This window comes from Telopea speciosissima, chromosome 9, assembly GCF_018873765.1.
Source record: "Telopea speciosissima isolate NSW1024214 ecotype Mountain lineage chromosome 9, Tspe_v1, whole genome shotgun sequence".
Classification (NCBI taxonomy): domain Eukaryota; kingdom Viridiplantae; phylum Streptophyta; class Magnoliopsida; order Proteales; family Proteaceae; genus Telopea; species Telopea speciosissima.
This window is the reverse complement of record NC_057924.1, coordinates 42,796,260-42,822,729: the sequence shown is the minus strand read 5'-3', so window position 1 is coordinate 42,822,729 and position 26,470 is coordinate 42,796,260. Positions and strand designations below refer to the sequence as shown.

General features: G+C 44.9%; 1 long non-coding RNA gene and 1 other non-coding gene across 2 annotated transcripts; both read right to left on the bottom strand.

Annotated features, from left to right (window-relative positions):
- Positions 1-1,204: 1,204 nt before the first annotated feature.
- Positions 1,205-25,678, bottom strand: LOC122640910. Its single transcript, XR_006329776.1, has 3 exons — positions 25,474-25,678; positions 3,937-3,952; positions 1,205-1,216 (listed from the first exon to the last, which is right to left on the bottom strand). It is a non-coding gene; the product is annotated as an uncharacterized LOC122640910 (long non-coding RNA).
- LOC122641205 lies at positions 22,141-22,247 on the bottom strand. Its single transcript, XR_006329853.1, has one exon. It is a non-coding gene; the product is annotated as a small nucleolar RNA R71 (small nucleolar RNA).
- Positions 25,679-26,470: the final 792 nt, after the last annotated feature.

Genomic DNA, 26,470 nt, shown 5'->3' with positions numbered 1-26,470 from the left:
TATTAAATCCTTCATATGTATGAGCTTAGGAACCCAAACCCATGAAGATGTAACCTAATCTGTTGCTGTAAATCCTTTTCTTTAGGGTTCCAGAACATGAAACACATCAATATTCAGATGTTAAAATGGTATTATTAATAGTAGTGGCAGCTCATGCTCCCTACATATGAATCCCATGGTTAGAACCCCAAACCCCCATGTATGCAAACCCAAAACCTCTCTTTGTTTGCTCTCTTTAATTTCCAGAACTTGAACCTATCATGTATGTTATTTGCAGCCATGAAATTAGACTTTTTCCCCTATGCATGTTCGATTTTCCCTTTGGATTATGAAATTTGTCTTAGAAGTAACCTACCTGTACTTCCTGATCATTAATTCTAGCTTTGAATTTGTAAAACTAAGACAAAACACTGAAACCATATAAGTTTTTGGGCTATACAGGTACTAGTCGATTGCCACTGGTCCATTGGATGGACCAGTACCAATTGACCACTACCAGAAACCTTGCCCAAATGCAAGCTTGGTCAGCCCATGGCCTGTAAAACCTTGTGCTAGGCCTTTTATGTTGAACCCATAAAACCCTTTTCAATTTTTGCAGCTGCGATCCTACTGGTCCATTGCCACTGGTCCATTGGATGGACCAGTACCAATCGACCACTACAGGGATCTTGGACCTGTGTTGCCTCTGACCTATTCCTTGGTCTGAAACATCTTGCTAAGAGCCATTTGTGTGATCCATGTTGTGAACCATGCCATTCCAGTCCTGTTCTTGTATTTTGAGCTTTGGGTTGATTGCCATTGGTCCATTGGATAGACCAGTCCAATCAATCAGTACAAACCTTGATTGAAAAACTAGACCTTAACATAGGGAATTACTTAGAACAGTACCTGGGGACCCCCTTGGTGTGAGACCATGAACCCTTCCTTGATTTTGCTGCTGTAGCCCTACTGGTCCATTGCCACTGGTCCATTGGATGGACCAGTACCAATCGACCACTGCTGCTGTCTTTCCAGATTTGAGTCTGGCCTTGGTTTAAAACTTAAACCAAGGGTACCCTGGACTCCATAGCCATTTACATAGCTATTAATGTTTGCATTTGATTTATTTAACCCTAGGCTTTAACAACTTGTCCGTCGACGCGTATCAGAGTGCTTTTGAGGACCGGCAGTCCTTCGAGCAAATAGATCTTAACGAAGGTGAGTGGGTTTTGGGTTACTGGTTGGGTTTGAATAAACTATTATCTATTATCATGTTATTGGTATCATTATCAATCATATTACATACTTGCATTATATAAATCTTGATTGATTGATGTGAATGTGATTGTGAAATGTATTCTTTCTTGTATCGGGTGACGGTACCGTGAAGCACCGGTGCCGGAACCCCAGTTATGTTTATATTACCTTCTATTGCCTGTCATATTGGTCTATATGCGCCGTGTCGTGCTCGTACCCAGGTGATAGATGGAATGGAAAATTGATGCACCCGAAATACCTCTCGGGATGATAGGACTTGCATGTAGTATATCTGTGGCTAGGATCTTTGTTCCCTTATGCTACGACCCTTACCAACAGGGGTTTAGGTGTTGGGTAACCAGAGCTCCGAATTCTGTGGAGCGTGAGAGAGGCCAGTCATGGTAGTAATGGTTATCGGGGTCTGCCACTGGGTGGTTTTGGTGGCTTCGACCGGCGTCCGCCCCCTAGTGATAATTGAGGTTTCATTGTGGCGATAAGATAAGTGACCCACAGTGACTCCCGAGTTGTCATACGTAGCATACACCATTGACTTAGTTTATGTGCTAGGTGGAAAAATAAATCTAACATGTGCATGCATCATGAACCAATGGTAACTATGTGTTTGTTGTTTGTGCATTCCCCTTTTCTCTCTCACTAGCTCAATGGAGCTAACCCCTCCTTGTGCGCACCTTTTTTTAGATATTGATGCAGGTGATGGTTATCTCGCTGGTCTTGAGGTACAATCCTCAGATTATGATGACATTGGTACTGAGGATCTAGAGGCGGTGACTTAGGAACACTGCAATGGATGTCCTTGTGATGACTGTGCCTTCGGGGCATACTGTTGGTTGGGACTTGGTCCCTTTATATTTTGTCTTTTGGGGCCTTGAGCCTTGTAATAACATTGTCTATCTTACTTAAAGTTTTGTGTAGTTACAACAAGATGAAAACTATTAACTATATCTATCAGTCAGTAGTTTAAACATGATGTAACTTTTATGGTAAACGCTTCCGTAAGTATTTCTTGATCTTTGGAATATTATATTCCCTATCCTCCACACTCTGATATTAATGTGTATCAATGTTAGTTACTGACTGTGTATCAGGACACTGCATTCATGATCCTGGTAGCTTATTGGGATGACATGTGTCATCATAGTCACCCCTTTATTGTATTTTATTCCTTGTTGGGATGGTGGCGTGAAAATATTAATCCCATAGTACCCTTATTACCTGAGACAATGTCATGAAAAAGACACCCAATGACGCTACTTTGACCTTCTCCTTAGGACCATGGATGATGCGGTCCAGCGGAAAGCGATTGGGAAAGCTATTGGGGATATTTGGATTGACATGAGGGGCTCAGGGAAAACCATTGGACATTACATCTTTGTTATGTGACTCATTGCCCGGGCGACGTGTCATATTTGTGATCGACGCAGTCATGAGTACATTATAGACCAAGGATTGACACTGCTCATTATGAGGGGTCGAGAGTGTTAGATTGGGTGTAAGTAGATCGTTTGGGGTATTTTGAGACTTTTGAGAGTGATGTACTATGTTGGCTAGATGGAAGTTTGATATAGTACTCCTACCTTGTATCATCTCGACAGGTCGCACGCCCCATTACCTGTATAGGGGATAACGCGGAATGAGAGAAACTTGAATGCATAATAAATGCGCCCTGTGTGGGCGAGTGGGAGATGTAAATCGGTGATGGGCCTGAGGCCCAGCTGGTCAGCCCACATGTGGCAGGCCGGCCAAGCCAAAAATGAGAGAGAGAGAGGGATGGTTACTTAAGTAACCGATCCCTCCTCTGATTGGCCTATCCCAGGGTTTTAGCCTATATATAGATATAAGGCATAAACCCTAGATGTGCATCAATTAATTAGATCTCTCCCTCTTTCAAGTTCTGTGTTTTCCTAGGGTTTCCATCATTGCCTAGGGTTTTGTGGTGTGGAGTTCTCTATGGAGAAGTCTGTAGAGATCCCGCTGTGCTCGTAACTGCAAGCCGCCTTCGATCGTCCCTTCCGCTGCGATTCCATTCGGTTAAGGTAATCTCTAAACCTCTTTGCATATGGAATTGGATGCATGTTTCCCTAACAGTATCCAAGTGAAAGCAAACAATATATAGTGGGATGGATGCTTTTCTGTTGTTGGATTGATTGGAATCTCCCCATATCCCTTGGATGGTAAGAATTTCTATAAAGTGGTAGAAAAATAAGCATAGACCTAATGATAAGAGGTTCTTATTTTCCATGTGTCGGTCCCACCTCAAAAGAAAAATAAGGGGTAAACTAGGGATGACTGATTGTTTTTTCACATGAGTGGGATCCCACCTCAAAACAAAAAATCGGAAGAGATAATAGATGAGTGATTGTTTTCCCATGTGTGGATCCCACCTCAAAAGAAAAAAAAAAAAAAAAAAAAAAAAAAAAGGAAGACAGAGTGAGATGATTGATTGTTATTTTTTCTCATGTGTGGATCCCATCTTAAAAGTGATCTATACCAAACCAATTGACTGAGTTGGTGTGTACAATTAGTGTACATTGTACACGCGTACAGTATACCTTTGTCTGACATTTGTTAGTTTTTCAATCGTCCTGCTTCATTTCTTTCGTTAAAGATGAAACAAGTGATCTAGAACGTGGATCGTTATCAAACCATACTGTCATTTTTTTTTTCATAAATAGACAAAACAAGGATTTCAATAAGGCTGTGTTTGCTATGTATTCTTGGAATGCACTTTAAGTCAATCTCACATGTTTGCATTCCAATAATGCATAGAAAACATAGCTTTAATTACCATAGACTCCGTCTATACTCTATAGTACTCGACCAACTATTGAATTGAACTATGGATGAGGTATTAAGGAAAATATATTAATTGCAGATGAAAGTATCCTTCCAAATCCCAATTGTCAGGCATGCATGCGTGCTCGCTACTTTTTCAAAACGGCACATAGCATCGTTCAAAAGGTCAGTTATTCCAGAAAACATGTTGGGTATGTAGTTTGAGGAATTGGTATCGGATTGGTTGGATTGGCCGATTTGTATTGAAATTGGACTAATTGGTAGAGACAGATATCGATTCTTGACCAATTTCGTATCAGTGGATAGATACGGATCAAGGGTATAAGTGTTAGTGATGAACCCCAAACAAAGCTAACCACCCAGAGACCGCCACGTGGCGGGACCAGGCAAGGCAGGGTGAACACCCCCCATTTGGGCAAACCCCTCTTGGGTGAGCTCCCCCACTTGGGTGAACTCCCCCTTGGGCGAGTTCCCCCATTTGGGGGAACTCCCCCTGAGCAAGCTCCCCTTGGGCGAACCCCCCTCTTTTGGTGCGGACCCTGTGCACATGGACAGACACAACGGACTCTAGGCCCCATCTCCAATTGCAAGACATACACTATCTCCAGGACTCTAGGCCACCGCCTATTAGTCAACGTACCCACAATGGACTCAAACACCCAGAATCTATCTACAGTCTATCCATCAAGGATACCAAGTCTATCAAGGACACCATGTCTCGTGGGAAGACAACCAATCAAGGATGAGCCCTGATGCCCAGGGACTCTATCCACCACGAAGGCCACACTACATCAACTGGGACTCTCCACACCGCCACGTAATACTATAAAAGGGAAGGTACTCTACCCCATCAGGGGATCTTGAATCCGACTATTCACTCATCTGTTTGCTCAGAGAGATCTAACTTAGGCATCGGAGAGTCCTAGGCCGGAACTACACTGGTTCTCCTTTGTCATCCAGGGTCTTTCGTAGGTTACGACACTAGAAGGACCGCTGAGCGATTTCTCGACGCAACAGATTGGCACCGTCTGTGGGAACGACGCTAGCCATTACCTTTACTAGGTTGTTTCCATCACGGATCAATCATGGCACGCAGGAAGATTGCTCTCTCCACCAACAATGCCCCAAGAGAGGGGAAAGCATTACCTCCTCCAGAGAGCTCACGTCGCAAAGCCAATAACCATGTCTCTCTGGAGAGGGAAAACCCAACCGATGATCAAGTCGCAGTGGGCGAGCCCAACAATGAAGTGGGGGTAGAGGCGGTACCTGATCCCAATGCACCAGCCACTGTGGGTCAAATCAACGACCTGCAGCGACAGAATCTCCATGACCAATAACTCTTCCGTGACTACCTGAGGTAGCGTGCAACATCACACCATCGTAGGACAGACCCTCGACAGGAGCAGAGCCCCAGAAGGACACCTCCCAGGGGTGACAGGTCCGAGAGGCACACCAGGCAGTGGGGAGAGCCTTCCCAACCTAGGGGGAGAACGGTGGACATTCCAGCACGGTCGGACCGGGGGAGAGCACCATCACGCCAATCCGTGGTACCTAACCCTGAAGGGTCCATTCAGAGATCGGTGTTTAATGGTCGACTAGGAGGACGTCATGCACCAGAGTAAAGCCAAACTTACCGTGAAGGAACCCCCTCGCGTTGAAGACAGGATTCATCACGGCGTGACCCCTCACCATCCTGCCAACAGTCAAGGCGGGAGGGGACTTCCAGGAGAGGACGTGAGCGAGCTCGCAACGAACAACCAGTAAGGCGTGGGGAACAAGCATGGGATGAAGAGTTAGACAAAAGACTCCGAGAATTGGACGAGAAACTGGAAGGGTTGAAGAAGCAAACCAAGGGTGAGACACACTCAATCCTTGGACAACACCCCTTCTCACAAGAGATCATGTCAGCCTCATTGCCATCCAGGTTCAGGTTACCTACCTTTGAACTCTACAGTGGTACCACCGACCCTAATGACCACATCAACTATTTCAATGGCATGATGACACTATATGGTGGATCGGAGTGGTATCCTGTTGAGCATTCCCTGCATCCCTTAACGATGTGGCGACCTCATGGTTTTCCAGATTGCGACCATGGTTGATTGGATCGTTTACGGAGCTATGCGAATAGTTCGTGACCCACTTCCAGAGTAGCATCAAGCAGAAGAAGACCATGATCAATCTACTGAACGTGATCCAAAACCCTGGGGAGTCCCTCAAGGAGTATGTCAGTAGGTTCACCAAGGAGTCCTTGGAGGTAAGAGACCTAGACGACCAGACCCAGCATGCTGCCTTAGCTGGGGGCATCCGTGACAAGGAGTTGATCAAGGACCTGGCAAGTCATGAGACCAGGACCATGAAGGAGCTACTGGAGCAATGCAACGAGTTCGCTAACATGGCTGAGATAGTGCAAGCTCGACAGAAGGCGATCGAAGCCAAATCACAGGACAACAAGAGGTCAGCACCTGATGACCATAAAGAGAGTAAGAGGTCGAGGACTGAACATCGACAAGAGAAGGGCGATCGCCCATCAGGAAGAAGTGACCGTCGCCCAGAGAGGAGTGAGAGAGCAGACAGTCCAGAGTTCACACCGCTGAACATCACCAGGTCCCAAATTCTTATGCAGATCCAGGACCGTGACCTAATACGATGGCCACGACCCATGCTAGCAAGACCTAAGAAGCGCAACCCCAATAAGTACTGTCTCTTCCACAAGGACTATGGGCATGACACAGAAGAAGAGGGAGATAGAAGGCCTTATGAAAGCAGGGAGTCTGAACAAGTATGTGAAGGGGAGACGTGATGGCCAGTCAGGCCAAGGAGATAGAGGTCGTGACCGAGAAAGAGAAGAACCTAGAAGGGAAGAAAGAAGGACGGACCGAGAGAGAGATCGCCCAGAGGAGCGAAGAGATGCAGCCGAGCCTAGTGGCACCAAGGGAGCCCCCATCCTCACCATACTAGGAGGACCGAGGCAGGAGTCTACTAGGAAGGCCAAAGCCCATGCCAGGTTCATGGGAGTAGCAGAGAAGTCAAGCAAGGTAGCCAAGTCCAAGACGGTGATCTTCTTCTCGGATGATGACTTGGAAGGTGTGAGCTTTCCAGATGAGGACGTGCTGGTAGTACAGGTGGAGATAGCTAACCGACCAGTACACAGGGTACTGATAGATACAGGGGCATCCGTGGATGTGCTCTCACTGGAAGCCTACCGCCAGTTCGGGTTTGGAGATGACCAACTTAAGCCAGAGCCTACCTACCTCCATGGGTTTTCGGGCACCACAGCCTCCATCAGAGGCACCATAGAGCTACCCGTCACCTTTGGAGAACACCCTCGACTAGTGACCATCATGGTGAACTTCATGGTCATCAAGTCCGTGGTGTTGTTCAACGGTCTCCTAGGGCAACCTTCCCTGATAGCCCTTAGAGGTGTGGTGTCTCCACTCCACCTGAAGATGAAGTTCCCCACTGACAACGGAGTGGGGGAAGTTTGAGGGGATCAGAAGAAAGCTAGAGACTGCTATGCCACCTTTGTGAAGAAAAACAACGGTAACACACGAGGGATGGCGCGGTGCATGGAGAATCTGGTCAGCGACTAGAGAGACGAACTGACAGAGAAGAGAGGAAGACCAGTGGAGGACCTTGTTCCCTAGCCACTCAGCAAGGACGATCCCTCAAAAGTTGTGCAGGTTGGCTCGTTGTTGAGCAAGGAGCAGAAAGAAGAGCTGGGACACCTCCTCCAAAGCAATATGGATGTCTTTGCATGGTCGACTGCCGACATACCAGGCGTACCCAGGTCCATAGCAGAGCACAGATTGCACATAGACCCTACCAGGAAGCCTGTCCAGTAGAAGAGATAAAATTTTACCCTCGACCGACAGGCGGCTATCAGGGAAGAGGTCGAGAAGTTGAGCCAAGCAGGGTTCATCTAGGAAGAGAAGTTCCCTACCTGGCTCGCAAACGTGGTCATGGTACCCAAGCTGAATGGGAAGTGGAGAATGTGTGTCAACTACACTGACTTGAATAAGGCGTGCCCAAAGGATGAGTACCCCTACCCAGGATCGACTTATTAATTGACGCCACCGTTGGGCATGAGATGCTGAGTTTCATAGATGCCTACTCAGGTTCCAACCAGATCCTCATGCATGAGGATGATGAGTCTTACACCGCCTTCCGAACAGATAAGGATAACTACTGCTACTGCGTCATACCGTTCGGGCTAAAGAACGCAGGAGCCACCTACCAAAGAATGGTCAATAGGATGTTCGAGGAATAGATTGGGCGCAACATGGAAGTGTACGTGGATGACATGCTTGTAAAGAGCGTCCGAGCCCACCAGCACCTGACCGACTTGGAAGAAGCATTCACTGTACTGAGAAGAAACCAGATGAAACTAAATCCTGCGAAGTGTGCTTTCGGGGTAACGTCAGGGAAATTCCTGGGGTTCATGGTCTCAGTACGTGGAATAGAAGCCAACCCCTCCAAGATCAAAGCCATTCAAGAGATGGCACCACCTTGGACGGTCAGAGAAGTGCAAAGGTTAAATGGAAGGATCGCTGCCCTTTCAAGGTTAGTGTCGCGGTCAGGAGACAAGTGTCTGCCGTTCTTCAAGACATTAAAGAATCTCCGAAGTCCTAAAGACTTTACTTGGACGGCGGAGTGCCAAAAGGCATTCAAGGAGCTAAAGGAATACCTCAGGAGTCCACCACTACTTGGACGACCAGAACCTAATGAAGAATTGCAGATCTACTTAGCGGCGACCCCTGTTGCGATGAGCGCGGTACTGTTGAGGGAAGAGGGTAAGGTACAGAGACCTATCTACTATGTCAGTCATGTGCTGATTGATGCAGAGACCAGGTACACAAGAATTGAGAAGGTTGCCTATGCATTGGTGATCGCGGCTAGGGAGCTAAAGCCTTACTTTCAAGCCCATACCATCATGGTCCATATCGACCTACCATTAAAGAAGGTGTTGCACAAGCCAGACGCCTCCGGATGGTTGATCGCTTGGGCCGTCGAGTTGAGTGAGCATGACATCGAGTTCTAGCCTAGGACGGTAATAAAAGGCCAAGCCCTAGCAGATTTTATCGCTGAATGTACCCTGCCAGAGAACGAACCAGAAACGGAGGAACAAGAGGACCAAGACTAAGGGTTATGGGAGATGCTCGTGGATGGTTCGAGTAATGCCACAGGAAGCGGAGCTGGTTTCATACCCACCAGCCTCGAAGAATTTTGAATTCAATATGCTCTGCGGTTCACCTTCCCAGCATCCAATAATGAAGCAGAGTACGAGGCACTACTCGCTGGACTCCGGGTGGCCAAGGCCATTCAAGTCACACACCTATCCATCCGGAGTGACTCCCAACTTGTAGTGAACCAGGTGAATGGAGAGTACAAGGCGAAGGACGATCGAATGGCATCATACTTAGCACGTGCTTGAGAATTGATCGAGGGGTTCATCAAGTTTGAGATGATTCGAGTTCCCAGAATTGAGAATGCCACTGCCGACGTGCTGTCCAGGCTAGCCAATGACGAACTCAGAAACCTGGCCAGTGCAGTGTACGTGGAGATATTGTATGAACCCTCATACCAGGAGAAATAGGCCAATGAAATCCAGGAGGGGAATAACTGGATGGACACCGTACTCAACTACCTACAAAATGACGTCTTACCAGAAGACAAGGTCGAAGTAAGGAAGATAAGGATGAGAGCTGCAAAGTACACCATTCTGGACGGAGTACTATACAAGAGGGGGGCCATAGCACCACTACTTCAGTGCCTAGGACCCAAGGGAGCCCAATATGCTCTAGCAGAGGTACATGAGGGGATCTGTTGAAGCCACATGGGAGGAAGACACCTAGCCTATAAAATCCTCCGCCAAGGGCTCTATTGGCTGAGAATGCAAGAGGAAGCCATCCAGTATGTCAAGGCCTGCGAGCAATGTCAGTTGTTCACCCCAGTACCCCATCTACCCACCACCAAGCTGACATCGATCCTCAATCCCATTCCCTTTGCCATGTGGGGGTCGACATCTTAGGGGACTTCACAGAAGCATCAGGAAACCGAAAGTACTTGGTGGTCGCCATTGACTACTTCACCAAGTGGGTAGAGGCCAAACCATTGGCCAAGATCACAGAGAACGAAATGGAAAAGTTCATCCGTGATGACATCATCTACAGGTTCAGCGTACCAAAGATCATAGTCTCCGACAACGGGAAGCAATTCAACAACCCCAAGTTCAGAACCTTCTGTCAGAACTACAACATTGACTATCAGCCTTTTTTGGTAGCCTACCCACCAACCAATGGTCAGGTAGAGGTCATAAACCGAACCCTACTGGATGGAATAAAGAAAAGACTGGAAGGAGCCAAAGGGAAGTGGGTCGAAGAATTACTGAGCGTCCTGCGGGCATACCGCACCACAGTAAGGACACCCACAAGAAAAAGCCCATTCCGCCTAGCATATGGCACAGAGGCACTGGCACCAGTAGAGGTCCTCACCATGTCCCACAGAGTGCTACACTTCAATGAAAGAACCTACACAGACGGACTACGAGCGAACCTAGACTTCCTGGATGAGGTATGTGAGAAGGCATTACTGAGGAACGTAGCCTACCAGTAGAGAACAGCTAGGTACTACAATGTCAGGGTCAGGGAACTACTATTCCATCAAGAAGCCCTAGTCCTAAGAAGGGCAAGTGCATCGCAGCTAAGGAAGGAAGGAAAGCTATCAGCCAACTAGGAAGGACCTTACATAGTTTCCAAGCAGATACATCTAGGGACATACCGCTTGAAAACTCCGGGGGCAAGAAGGTAGACCGTACTTGGAACTTAGAGCACCGAAAAATACTATCAGTAGAAATATGACAACAACACAAAGACCAACAGTAGTAGCGATGTGATGAGATGGCAATACTTGTTTCAAGGATAATTTGAAAAAAATTTCATTTGAAGTAAAGATTTGGTTTCAAAATACTTATCTTCTACTACTCAAGTTGAATCACTGCCACCGCACCAAGGCCCATTGGCCACCAAGGCATTATGCCACCAAGGTCCATTGACCACCAAGGCGTTATGCCACCAAGGCCCATTGGCCACCAAGGCATTATGCCACCAAGGTCCATTGACCACCAAGGCGTTATGCCACCAAGGCCCATTGGCCACCAAGGCTTTATGCCACCAAGGTCCATTGACCACCAAGGCATTATGCCACCAAGGCCCGTTGGCAACCAAGGCGTTGTGCCACCAAGGTCCGTTGACCACCAAGGCGTTATGCCACCAAGGCCCGCTGGCCACTAAGGCGTTATGCCACCAAGGTCCGTTGACCACCAAGGTGTTATGCCACCAAGGCCCGTTGGCCACCAAGGCGTTATGCCACCAAGGTCCGTTGACCACCAAGGCGTTATGCCACCAAGGCCCGTTGGCCACCAAGGCGTTATGCCACCAAGGTCCATTGACCACCAAGGCGTTATGCTACCAAGGCCCATTGGCCATCAAGGTGCAATGCCACCAAGGTTCGTTGACCACTAGGGCGCATCGTCGCCAAGGCCCGTTGGCCACCATGGTCTGCTGACCACCAGGGTGCATCGTCACCAAGGCCCATTGGTCACTAAGGTCCGTAGACTACCAAGGCGCAATGCCACCAAGGCCCGTTGGCCACCAAGGTCCCTAGACCACCAAGGCGCATTGCCACCAAGGCCCTTTGGCCACCAAGGTCTGTAGACCACCAAGGCGCAATGCCACTAAGGCCCGTTGGCCATCAGGGTCCGCTAACTACTAAGACTTGACACCCCAATAGACCTCAGATCACCAGGGATTGCAAATAAGGAAGGGACTCATCGAAGCAACAACAATCACATAAGTACTACATCCACATCAAAGGAAGAAAAAGTCAAATACTACAATCTGAGAAGGAAGTAAGGGTCACAATCCAAGAGCTCAAATCCAAAGGTCCAACATCCAAAGAACACATATAAGATCAGGGCGCGGCTGATGGAGGAGCGGCATCCGCCCCAGCAGGGGACATCATGTCAGCCTCAGCAGTGCAAGCGACGCCCTCCTCTAGTGGAGCCACGCCCTCCTCGGTCGCCGCACAGCACCCTCCTCAGGAGAAGCACAAACCTCAGCAACAGTCTCAGGAAGCAGTGTGGTGACCTCCAAAAACTCCGAGAAATCATAGCCTGGGGTCTTCTCTATAATGTGAGCGGCAAGTCCCTGACACCTGCGTCATAGATCTCCTGGTTGTACTTATAAAAGTACGCAGTAATCTCAAGAGATCTCTGATACGCCGCTACCGCACACTCCCCTGCCTCAGACAGCTCCGTCTCGTGACTTTGCCTCAAGTCGTGAAGCTCCTCCTCCAAAGCCCGGACTCTAGACGAACTCTGAGCAGCCGCTGCAGTAGCCACCTTGAGCTCCTCCGAGACACTCCTCTCACGAGACACAGCCTCCTCTCTGGCGGCCTTATGACCCTGAAGCTCCCTCTCCATACTCTACATCGCGCGCTTCCATTGGACCTCGCGAAAAGCATGACCCTCTAGACGGAGCACCGCCTTTGTGACCCGGTGTTGGACCTACAACCAACATGGCAATCAAAGGACATTCACAAGCACAAAAGAAGCAATGACACGAAAAGTAAAGACAAAGAAGAATGACTCACAGAAGCTAGGTCCTGATAAAGGCTCTGCGACAGGAAGGCATTGCTAAATCCCTGAACAACAGAATGCTCCGCAGGAAGCCTCCCCATATCCAGCCACTCCCGACATGCGCCACAACTAGCCAGCGTCGCTCCCTCTTGAAGATCCCAAGGAAGCACCAAAGGGGAGGAAGTCAGAGGGGCTGCAGTAGCATCAATAGAAGAAGGGGTCACCGCTTTGCCCTTAGAGGGGGAGGGAGCAACCGATCTAGACGCGGAGGCAGGATGAGACGTTCGGGGAAGAAGTATGTGTGGCCCAGTCCTCGTCGTACCAGAGGGATCCGGACCACCTTTCTGCTTGGTCCCAACCACCGCGGAAGGAGATGAAGAAGGAGCAGACGAAGCCGCACCAGTAGAGCCAACCCCAAGGGGGGCAGCCTGAGTACCCCTCTTCCACAGATCCGAGCAAAAGACGCTAAGGTCTGGTCAAATATCCACTGCACAGCAACGTCCAATCAAGAAACATGAAACAGGTCAGACAACAGGCACACAGAATAAAGGTACATGAGCAAATACTAAAGGAGCTAAGCATCTTACCTGGACTCAATTTCCAAAGGCATAAGAAGGCCTCTGAATCCAACTCGTGGACGTCGAACGGGTCGCATCCCTGACACCACTGGAGAGACTCTCACTCAAAGTCACTCAACTCGAGGGGAAGGTTCACACTCTTGACATCAATGGTCTCCCAAATAGATCGTAGTGCGCATCGAGGGACCAAGGCAAAAAAGAAGTGGTCCCTCCACATCTTCACCGAATGGGTGATCACCACAAGAGGATCGACGGAAGCAAGGGACCCCTTAGGAAGGCGACGAGCGAAGTGATAGCATCCGCCTTCCCCCTTCTTCAGCACATAGAAATATGAGAATAGGGGGACGGTAGCGGCACGCCCCAACCGGGCAAAGAACACATAAAAGCCTAGAACCACCCGCCAAGAGTTGGGCAACACCTACCCAGGGGTAAGGTGATAATGCTCCAACACCAACTCCACAAAGTGGAGGTTGGGGAAGCGAAGGCCATAGATGAAAGAAATATAGTAGAGGTAGATCTCATCCACCTGGTGAGAATAGGTGCGGTCATCTGGCCCTGGGGCACGAAGCACGAGCTTAGATGGTATATGGAATTTTTGACGGAGTGACAACAAGTCAGAAGGGGTCATGACGCTAGGAATATGGGCTGACTTGCTCCTAGGACCCCCAGTGGAAGAGGAGGCCTTGGAGACCCTACTACGACCCCCACGAGGGGTGGAATCCCTAGAAACCTCTTCGTCCTCGTCACTAGCTACAAGGGGAGGCAAGGGAAGAGAAGCATCCGCAGAAGAGAACGACCTTGAAGAGGACTCCTGGGAAGGGGACCCAACCACAACTGTGGCCGGGTCGGAATGACTAGATGAAGACATGGACATACAACAAAAGCAAGTTGGCTACTTACTTAGAGCGACGACCTCCTAAAGTCAAACAACCAACCATAGGCGAAGGGATGTCAACCTGCAACCAGCAACATTCGCCACCCGTCACTAAAAAAAAAATGTGTGTATTCTTACCGATACAAGTGGGGGTAGATCGAGCACACCCAAGTAGAAGTGGATCGAGCACATCCAAGGAGAAGTGGATTGAGCACACCCAAATAGAAGTGGATCGAGCACACCCAAGTAGAAGTGGATCAAGCACACCCAAATAGAAGAGGGTTGAGGACACCCAAGTAGGGGTGGATCGTCACCCAAAGAGGAGGACCGCGAAGGTCACAAATGGGCAAGCACGCCCGAACGGGCGAGGACCATGGGTAGACGTGAACAACCAGGTGAAGGCCACGGACAAGGACCGTGGGTGAGCGCCAATGGACGTGCATCGATCAAACACCAAGCAAGGGCTGTCAAGGAAAGCAAGGCATGAAATAAGGAAGGGTATGTACACGGAGCAACAACCAAGCACCAAACCACATGTGCCATGAGACTAACCAAGGCCCAAGAGCTAGAAGAAGCCAAGAAAGAGTAGCCAACAAACAAGAGGAGGTCACATCACCCTTTGCCACCAAAGGACAAACACCTTATGGGCAACAAAAAGTGAAGGCCAAAAGCAAAGCAAAGGGGGAGATTCAAAAAGCAAGAGAGAGAAGAAGAGAAAAGCAAGAGAGAGAAGAAGAAAAAAGCATGGGAAGAGAAAAGGTGAAAAGAAAGAAGAAGGCAAGGGTATATATCTACAAGAGAAAAAAAAGAGAAAAAATAGCAAAAGTGAGGGAGGGGAGGTTTGAACCCTCAACCACCCCCTCATCGAATAATTTACAAGCAGGGCCCTGAAGAGAAGATTATTCATTGAGAACCCCTTGAGGGGTATACAAGCCTAAGAAATACTCTCTTGAGCGTTCCACTCCAAGAGAGTGGGGGGCAAATGATGAACCCCAAATAAAGCTAACCAACCGGAGACCGCCATGTGGCGGGACCAGGCAAGGCAGGGTGAACACCCCCCATTTGGGCGAACCCCCCTTGGGTGAGCTCCCCCACTTGGGCGAACTCCCCCTTGGGCGAGTTCCCCCATTTGAGGGGACTCCCCTTGGGTGAACTCCCCCTGAGCAAGCTCCCCTTGGGCGAACCCCCCTCTTTTGGCGCGGACCCTGTGCACATGGAAAAACACGGACTCTAGGCCCCGCCTCCAATTACAAGACGTACACTATCTCTAGGACTTTAGGCCACCACCTATTAGTCAATGTACCGACAACGGTCTCAAACAGCCAGAATCTATCTACAGTTTATCCATCAAGGATACCAAGTCTATCAAGGACACCATGTCTCATGGGAAGACAACCAATCAAGGATGAGCCCTGATGTCTAGGGACTCTATCCACCACGAAGGCCACACTACATCAACTGGGACTCTCCACACCACCACTCACTACTATAAAAGGGAAGGTACTCTACCCCATCAGGGGATCTTGAATCCGACTATTCACTCATCTGTTTGCTCAGAGAGATCTAACTTAGGCATCGGAGAGTCCTAGGCCGGAATCACATCGGTTCTCCTTTGTCATCCAGGGACTTTTACAGGTTACGGGACTCGAAGGACCGCTGAGCGATTTCTCGACGCAATAGTTAGAATTTTTATTTTTATTTTTTAAAATTAACAGATAAATCTGTCCAATTCAAAGAGATACGGACCAATCCGGATTGATATCGTCCGAGACCGATAACAATCTCAAAACTAATCACTAAAAGTCTAGGTATGAGTGTCTATGGGATGGTGTTAGTTATGAGGTGGATGTCAATAATCAATCGTTGTGCTTTAATGGCCAATAGAATGATTTAAAAACTCTTATTATCACTTTATTTGGGAAAATGGGAAAATGAATTGATTTCGTAAGTAGACAATCAAGTTATATATCAAATGTGTCTAAAATTATATGTTCATTATGGTGATAATTATCTCTTTGGTATTTAGATAATCCAACCAGTCGGTGTGCTTGGGATAAGTGGTTACCAACAGAAGTTGGAATGAAGGCTGCTACTTCATGTTTATTGAATCCGGATCTATCTATTGTTGCTGATTTTATTGATTACTCAAATATGACAGGGAGGAAGGACTTAATTTCTCAATACTTTTATCCGGATGATGTGGCAAGGATCCTTGGGATTAATCTACGGATTTTTTCAGAAAGGGATAAACTTCTATGGTGTGCCTCCCGTAATGGACTCTTTTCAGTGAAGAGTACCTATTACTTATTATCCAATCGTTGTTATGAATTGGATTTGCAAAGGGCCTCTACTTCATCAACCAATTTATCATCAAGAAGCATCCCTGATTTAGTTTGGCAAATTATTTGGTCCAGCAAAACTCTTCCAAAAATACAACGGTTTTTATGGCGATCGTGTGCTTCTGGTCTTGCTAAAGGTGATGCATTGCAACATTGCCATATTGCTATTAATCCACTTTGTGGTCGTTGTGGATCAACAGAGGCTATATCTCATATCCTGCTTGGTTGTAGTTTTGCTAAGGCGGTTTGGTTTGGCAGCGGTATGGGCTATGTTGTTCCAACTCAAGATGACTTACAAATTTCATCTTTTATTTTTGAATGGAAGTCATTCTCTGTTTATGGTAAGGCAGAAAATAGGTGGCTGATTACCCTTGCATCCTTTATCTTATAGTATATTTGGTTATCAAGATGCGATTTTATTTTTGGGCGGAGAACTTGGAGTCCTCAAGATGTTATTCTATCATCTGCCAAAGCCTATGAAGAATACAAAAGATCGGTGCCTAGTATTCATGGTGGAAGTGCTATGATAGTAACCACACAGCCTTTGGACCAGTCAGTGCAACCCACTACCAAATTGGGTGAAAGTGAACTGTGATGCTAGTCTAAAGCATAGTTCTGATTTAGGTGGTTTGGGATTGATCTATAGAAACCATCATGGTGATATTTTATGTGCTGTGTCTATGACTTATCACTTTCATACTGCAATTGAAAGTGAAGCCATTGCTATATGATCCACATTATTGGAAGGAATTTCTGAAGATTATAATCATTTGATAGTAGAATCGGACCAGCAGACAATTGTGAATTATCTTCAACACAGTGATGCTTTTCCTCTTTCAACTCTCAAGCCTATTTTGGATGATATTCATCATTTATCATCCTTTTTTACTGATGGTATTTTAGCTTTTATTCCAAGGGAGCAAAATAGCTTGGCTGACTCCCTGGCAAGGAAGGCACTGTCAGTTTTGTGTGCGACAGTATGACCTGTTTCTGATCCGTGGATACTGGAGTTAGTTTCTTCTCTATTCATGTGTAATACACAATAGTTTTAATAAATATGCCTATTTCTGTAAAAAAAAAAAAAATGATAATAAGAGGTTTTTTCAGTACGTCCTAATGTCACGGTTCCATACTCTTGTATGACTTTCTATGTCCACAATGACATGTTTGTTTCTATGCTTTACATTGCTCATGGTGGCCGGCTATATATCTTACCAGATATATCTTTTGTCACGGGACCCATATATGCATGAACTGGTATGGCCCAAGTGTCATGCTACCAAGACGAAATCAATGGATGAGTTCAAGCTGAATATACTCTCGGACTATTTCTGTATGTGGCATTAAATCAAAATTTTCTCTAATTGACCACCTAATTAAAGAGTTCAAAGAAAAAAAAAATTGAACTCTAAACAAAATTGGTTGGCCAAATTGATTGAGTGGTTTGTTATGAGTGTTGAAAGTAGTTCCCGGTCTAACAATTTTATATATTGAAGCCTTTTTTGAAAATCTGGTAAGAAATTGAAACTATTAAAAGTAAGCATCTCTTACATGCTAAAAATTCCAAAATATTGCCGAATACCTTATTGACATTTGATCTGTTAGACCAATTGATTCAAGATTCAAATAAATTTGGTTTGGATTATACCTGAATGTATATGGGAAGACATCGGAAGAGAGATCAAGAACCAAGCTTTTTATTACGAACACACGAACAATCTTCTTCTTTCTTTAGATATCTTGAAAGCTTTCTCCAATTAGAACAACACACCACAAATCCTTGGGAAAAGATGGAATCCCATAGAGAACACAAATACTTGGAGAGCTAGAGAGAAATTGGGAAATTTGGTTTCCAGTTAGTTATATGGCCTTAGGGTTAGAGGTATTCTATTTATAACCAAAAAACCTAAGCCCCCCCCCCCCCCTTATAGACTCACACTTGGAATCAACAAAGGAGGGGGGAGAGAGTCAGCCACATAAGTGGCCGGCCCTCTCTCCCTTGCTCGTGGGTTGGTTCGGCAAGCCCCTTGTGGGCGCCATGGACCAGGCCTAAGGCCCATGTCTGATTTACATCTCCCACTCGCCCACACAGGACATATTAGCTCAACTATGCATCCAAGTTTCTCTCAATTGTGTAACTCTTCATATAGGAAATGGGGCGTGCGACCTAACGAGATAATACAGGGTATGAGTACTATATCAAACTTCCATCTAATCAACATAGCACATCACTCACAAACAATCTCGAAATACCCCAAACAATCCAATTATACCAGACCTAGCACTCTTGATCCCTCATGATGAGCAGTGCCAACCCTTTGTATGTAATGTAATCATGACTACGTTGATCACAAACATGACAATTCATCAGGGCAATGAATCACAAAACAAAGGTGTAATGTCAGATGGTTTTCCTTGAGCCCCTCATGTCAATCTTATTGTTCGCAACAACTTTCCCAATTGTATCCCAGTAGACCTGGGAGGGCAAATGACACCATGGCCAGGTGTCGCCACGTGTCCTCCACCTCATCCCTCTTGGGGGGGGGGAAGGAGAGAGGTGAATTGAATTTAGGGAGTTGATGAGCACATTTATGTGTGAAATCTTAGGGCATAAAGCATGCATTTTACCACATTGAACCGAGTTACTCGGGTACTTTTCTGTATTTTTCAGGTTTTAGGTCACTTTATGCTATTTTGGGCTATCGGGAACTATATCTCCTAATTTACACGTAATGTCATCATATTTCTTTTCATAGCTGTAAAGAGGACTGAATTTTGAGCAAGATGGATGTGATGCATTAAAAGTACACATTCATTTAGGCCATCATGCAAGCGATTATTCTTTTTGGGCCAGCAAAGAATAATGGGCCAAAAATGAGCTAGAATGCAAGCCCAAGCCAATCTGTGTTTTTCCAAGGGTATTTTTGACATCAAAGAAGGTGTTTTTTGAGATTTCATCAAGTACAAGACCCCTTCTGCGTTTTTCCTTGTTAGAAGAGAGAGAATAGCTGCCAACTACACATGGGGCCCCACCTTCCACGTTTTTCTTAAGCACCCCATGGTCCACGTTTTTCTGAAGGGTAGAATGGGGATTTAATTAATTCTTGAAGAAAGGAATCCCAGCCATCACACTCTCTCTCCCTCTCCACGTTTTCTCTCATCTACTTTCTTTTTTTTATTATTTTTTTTCAAACCCTTCCACAGTTCCCATCTCTCCTATTTTCTCTCCCCTCTAACTCTCTCTCCCACACGTTTTTCCTCCCACTCTCTCTCTCATCCCTCTTTCCTATTGTATCTCCTAAACCCTTCGACGGTTCCCATCTCCCCTATTTTATCTCCCCTCAAGTCTCTCTCTTTAATTTTTCTCCCATTCCAATACGTTTTCTCTCCCAAAAAAAAGACCCATTTTTCCTTAAATCCAATTCTTCCCTAAAATCTCTCTTCTCCCATGTGCTGCCCAAAGCTATCCCAACTCCCATCCTATTTTATTTCTAAAATCCCAAATCCCCTCTCACTCACTCCACAATTCCATCTCTCTCACGGACTCTCTCTCTCTCTCTCTCAATTCTCTCGGTCGCTCTCCCTCCTACATCTTATCTCACTTCTCTCTCGTTTGTATTTTTTATTTTATTTTCTCAATCTCCCACAATTTCCACTCTCTAACCGTGCTCTCTCTCCTCCCCTCTCTTCCTTCTCCTCTCCCTATATATGCACAATGGGGTTGGGGCTGTTTGAAGTGTTCATCGCTATTGAAAATTCTAGTCTTCTTCTTATTTTTGGCTTTTAGTTTCTAGCTTTATTTTTCTGAATTTTATTTCAATGATTGTAATTCCTTTTTATGCAAGTTTAATTCAAGGATTGTTCTTCAATTGTGGTTGCAATTTCTCAATCTCTAGCTTCTAGTTTTTGTTTTAAACTTTCTAGTTCTAGGTTTCTAATTCTTGTGAGAGGACTTAGAGATTTGGAAGAGGAAGGCATGCAAGTTAATTCAAGTAAAGTATGCTTCATCAACAACATCCATCCAATGCTCATTCAATACATTTAATTGCAAGTTTTGTAGAAGGGAGTATCGATCCTAATTTTTCTCTTTCTTTCTTTTATTTTTATTTTCTCTATTTCTTTCATTCTCTTTATTTCATTCTCATTCTCATTCGTCTCTATTTCTTCCATTCCATTGGGATTTTATTTTTTGTCTACTTTCATCCTCATGTCTTATGTCAGATTCTTATTTTGATAATTTTTATTTTATTTTTCAGATTTGGTAGATGCGAATTCAATTTGGTAGAGGAAGCCTTATCAAGTTCAGTCCGATTCAAGCAACTTTCGGATTTTATTTCTTTGCTTTATGCTCTTTGTATGGATGTGGTAATTTTAATCCATCAATCTCGTAATCCGCATTAGTTTTTGATAGGTTAGATGATGAATGGTTAGGATGTCAATTCGGTAGATGCATGTGTAGGACCGTTAATTTAGTTTAATCATTAATTTAATTTAATCATCTTAATCTGGTTCACTTTCGCGTTGTTTTAAATGAGTAAGATAGAGTAGCTTATCTCCTTGTGTTCGACCCATAGCTATGATTGACCCGTACGTTTGCAGTATTATTTTTTGACAAACAAGTTTTTGGCGTCGTTGCCGGGGAGATAATTGTCCACTTTGTTTTTCTTATTTTTAAGTAAATCGTAGTGTTTTATTTTCTCTTTCCTTTTCTTTAAAAAATAAAAAAAGAAAACCTCATCTTATTTCTCTTCTATTTCAAAGAATGTGCGCCCAATCCAAATTTTTCATATGCCCAAACCTAGCCAATCTTGGTGTATCTCATGGGATTTCATCACCTATGACGTTGCCCCTTGATTCATTTGGGTGGTTTGGATTGGCATGTGACCTATTTTTGGAGGTGACCAACTTTGATAATAGGAAAGCAACATCGTGAGTGCTTTTGTTTAGAAACAAAAATGTATAGTAGTCCTCCACTCTACATCAGAATCCACTTGGAGTTGCACGTAGGTGGCTACTGAGGACTATACGGATTCCCTTGCTGTCAACCTATATGGCAACCTTACAACTTTGGAATCATTGTTTCGACCTTTGAGGGGCAGATGCACCAACTGTCTTTAGTTCTCTCAAGTTTTTAGTGTTTTTTCTAGTCTTTTTATTTTTCTTTATAAAAAAAAATAAAATAAAATAAAGGGATTCTTCTAAATCGGTTTAGGTGGCTAAAGTGTGGACCCGTGACTCAACCAACCGACTTGTTAAAATACCACCTTCACCTCCACCAACTTTGACAATGGTTGACCAAGCTCAGCCTAGGACTCTTAAGGATAGGTTCTACCCTACCAGGGCTGCACAATCCTGCATCAACCTACCAGTTGCTACAGGAAAGAATTATGAACTCATGACCAACTTCATTAGTATGTTGCCCCATTTCCATGGGATGGCCAATGAAGATGCCTATCTCTTCCTTAGGGAATTTGAGGAGGTTTGTGTTCTGAATAAACTCCAAAATTTGTCTGATGATGCAGTTAGACTTCAGTTCATAACCTTTGCTCTGAAAGACCATGCCAAGAAGTGGCTCTATGGATTGCCAACTAATTCCATTACTACATGGGATCAGTTTACAATTGTCTTCTTGAGAAAGTTTTTCCTCTTCACAAAACCAATAAACTCAAGAGTGACATTCTTCAATTTAGGCAGAAACCACATGAGTCCTTCTCTAGATTCATGGAAAGGTTCAAGGATCTCCTGTTTGAATGCCCTCACCACGGTATTGACTTGTGGAAAATTTGCCAATCATTTATGAAGGCATTGACTTTCAGACCAAGCAACTATTAGAGTCTATGTGTCCCACTGGATTTACATCTTTAATTGATGAGAATGAGGTTGAGATATTTTTGACCAACTTGGCTGATAAGACTAGGGATGGGAGTCCACCCAAGAGGCTGAAAGGACCACTAAGGGTTACCTCATTGAGGGTGTACCAGCTAAAGAAGCCAAATTAGATAGCCTCATCAAAAGGTTGGAATCCATAGTTCCTAAGGAGCCTGTCCCAGTTAATCAAGTCAACCATGTCTCCATGTGTAGTTGGTGCCATACACCTGGTCATCTTATGGAGAAATGCCCCAACACCTTTGCGGGTAATTCCAACACTGAGAATGTAAATGCTCTTTACCAGAATAATCCATATTGCAACACTTACAATCCAGGATGGAGAAATCACCCTAATTTCTCCTGGAATCAAGGGAACCAAGTAGGCCTGTCTAACTTTCACCATCAAGGCTAGCTTGGTCTCCAAAAGCCTAATTTTGCACTACAAAATCCAAGTCTATCTCCTCATTTCCTTTCCCCTCGTCCTCATTTAGGACCTCCAATAAATTCTGCTAGGCCACCTCTCCTTGCACCTTATCAGCAATCCCTTGGGTTTACCAATACTAGAGAGGCAGCAAGAATAAGTGAGCTAGAGAAAAACATGGCCCTTCTCATGATAAGTCATAATACTATGGAGAAGCAACTCACCCAGATTGTTACAATCTTACATGAGAGGGAGAAAGGGAAATTGCTTAGCCAACCTGAGCTGAATCCTAGACATTAGGCTCTAATTCAGCAGGGAACCCAAGCTCCTTAGCTCAATGTTGCATAAGATCAACAATATCTAGGGCCCTCTAGCCAAATTAATGCAGTATATATTTTGCAGAGTGGCCATGAGTATCAACAGGTTAGTACCCCTTAGTCTTTACCATCTGACACTCTTGTTGACTCTCCCCCTGCTGATGAGGCCGTTGTAATGCCTTTTGTTTCAGGTTCGTCTGATGAACCTGAAGAAATTCAAGATGATTTGGTTGAGGAAACCAAAAATGATTCTTTTGAGAAAGTTAAAGGAACCACCTCGAAAAGAGTGTATACCCCACCTGCCCCATTCCCAAATAGGTTGGTTAGCAAGAAATCTCCTTCTGTGGAGAAAATACTTGATGTTTTTAAACAGGTTCAGGTGAACATCCTTTTATTGGATGTTATAGCCCAGGTCCCCGCTTATGCAAAAGTCCTTAAAGACTTATGTATCCAAAAATGGACCAGCAGTGTGCCTAAAAAGGCATTCTTGGTTGCTCACATTAGTTCTCTCATCGCACAGCCAGTATCAGCCAAGCTTAAGGACCCTAGAAGCCCCACCATATCTTGCACTATAGGTAACACCACTATTGATCATGCTTTATTAGACCTTGGTGCAAGTGTGAACCAACTGCCTTTTCATGTCTACCAACAATTAGGATTGGGAGAGCTGAAACCCACTAGAATCACCCTTCAACTTGTAGATAGATCGATAAAAATTCCTAAGGGGATGGTTGAGGATGTCCTACTTAAGGTTGGGGAATTTGTATTCCCTGTGGATTTTATTGTCCTAGATACCCAACCTATTGTAAACTTCAAGGACCAAATCCCTATCATCTTGGGTAGACCATTCCTTGCTACCTGTAATACTTTAATCAATTGTAGGAATGGTCTCATGAAAGTGTCTTTTAGCAACACATCTGTGGACTTTAATGTGTTTAGGTTGGGCAAGCAGCCCGATATAGATGAGGAGGTGCATATGCTTCATGGATTCCCCGATGATGTTGAGACTTTTTTTTAGATTGATTTTGATTCGGGATTTTAGGAATATATGAAGGAATTAAAAGGTGTTGATGATACCATCTTATCTGAGATCTGGAGCATCCAACCACCAATGGAGCCCCTTGGACCCCTATCCACCTCCATTCCTAAACCCTCCACTATTGAGCCCCCCACATTAGAGTTGAAAGCGTTGCCCTCCAACCTAAAATATGCCTTCCTAGGACAAGATCAAACTCTTCCTATCATTATTGCTTTTGATCTGACTTCTAATCAAGAAGAAGAGTTGATCAAGCTTCTAAAAAAACATAAGGAAGCCATAGGTTGGTCCATGCCAGACATCAAAGGTATTAGTCCTTCCATTGTTTAGCATCATATTCATCTGATGGAGAGTTTCAATCCTTCTAGGGAACCCCAAAGAAGGACTAATCCTGTGATGAAAGAGGCAATTAAGAAGGAGATCCTAAAGTGTTTGGATCATGGCATAATTTATCCCATTTCTGATAGCCAATGGATGAGTCCTGTGCAGGTTGTGCCTAAGAAAGAAAGTCACTGCAGTTGAAAATACAAATAATGAATTGATTCTAACCCGTATCCAAATGGGATGGAGAGTTTGCATTAACTATAGGATGAATGCGGCAACATGGAAGGAACACTTCCCCTTCCCTTTCATTGATCAGATATTAGAGAGATTAGCTGGCCATGAATATTATTATTTTTTTAATGGATATGCTGGCTATAACCAAATCCCTATTGGTCTAGAGGACCAAAATAAGACCACATTTACATGCCCTTATGGAACTTTTGCTTATCGGCGTATGCCTTTTGGGCTTTGCAACGCCCCTGCTATATTCCAAAGGTGCATGATGAGTATCTTTCTGATATGGTAGAGCACTTCCTAGAGGTGTTTATAGATGATTTTTCTATTCACGGCTCTACTTTTTCTAATTGCATGCACCACCTTTCCTTGGTCCTCAAGAGATGCATAGAAAAGAACTTGGTCTTGAACTGGGAGAAGTGCCACTTCATGGTGAAGCAAGGCATAGTTCTTGATCACATTATTTTTTAATATGGGATTAAGGTTGATAGATCTGAGGTGGGCCTTATTGTCAATTTACCACCACCCAAGAGTGTGAAGGATATTAGATTTTTTCTGGGTCATGCTGACTTCTATAGAAGATTCATCAAGGACTTTAGCCAGATAACTAGACCTCTAACTACCTTGTTGGCAAAGGACCGCCCCTTTGATTTCTCCCTTAAGTATCATAAGAGCTTTGAGCAATTAAAAAGAGAGTTGACCTCAGCACCCATTATTCAAGCTCTGACATGGACAGTGTCATTCGAGCTTATGTGTGACGCCTCTGATTTTCCTAGGACAGAGAATCAATAAACTGCCCCATGTCATTTATTATGCAAGTAGGGCTCTAGATGATGCACAACTTAATTATACCACTACTGAAAAAGAATTTATAGCTGTTGTATTTGCATTAGAAAAGTTCCGGCCCTACTTGATAGGCTCACATGTCATTGTGTACACTGACCATGCATTTATCAAATATCTTGTGTAGAAGAAGGATGCCAAGGCTCGCCTCATTAGGTGGGTCCTCTTGTTGCAAGAATTTGATCTTAAAATTAGGGATAAGAAGGGTAGTGAAAATTTGGTTGCAGACCATCTATCGGCTGTCAAATTCCTTGACTGATGATTCTCCAGTCAACGAGAACTTTCCTGATCAGTATCTGATGGCAATGTCTAGTGAACCTTGGTTCACTTTTTTCCTTATTAATTATCTAGTTACGGGTGTGACACCTGCACATTAGTCCACCCAAGATAAGAATCATTTCTTTTCTCAAGTTAAGTATTTTTTCTGGGACGATCTTTATCTTTTTAAGACCTGCCCGGATCAAGTCATCCGAAGGTGTGTTCCTGATCATGACCAACACTCTATCTTATCTTTTTGCCATGATCAGGCTTGTGGAGGACATTTTGGGCCCAATAAGACAGCGGCCAAGGTTTTACAATGTGGATTCTATTGGCCTAGTCTTTTTAAGGACGTCTTTAGTTATTGTAAGGCGTGTTCTTCATGCCAATCCTTAGGGCGTCTCTCCAGGAGAAATATGATGCCCCTCAATCCAATTCTGGTGGTTGAGGTGTTTGATGCATGGAGTATAGATTTCATGGGGTCTTTCCCTAATTCTTTTGGTAACCTGTACATTTTACTTGTTGTGGACTATGTGTCCAAGTGGATTGAAGCAATTGCATGCAGGACCAATGATCACAAGATGGCTATAAAATTCCTAAAGGAGAACATTTTCTCCCATTTTGGTACTCCCCGTGCTATCATTAGTGATTGGGGCAAGCATTTTTACAATTGTCCCTTTGAGGCCCTAA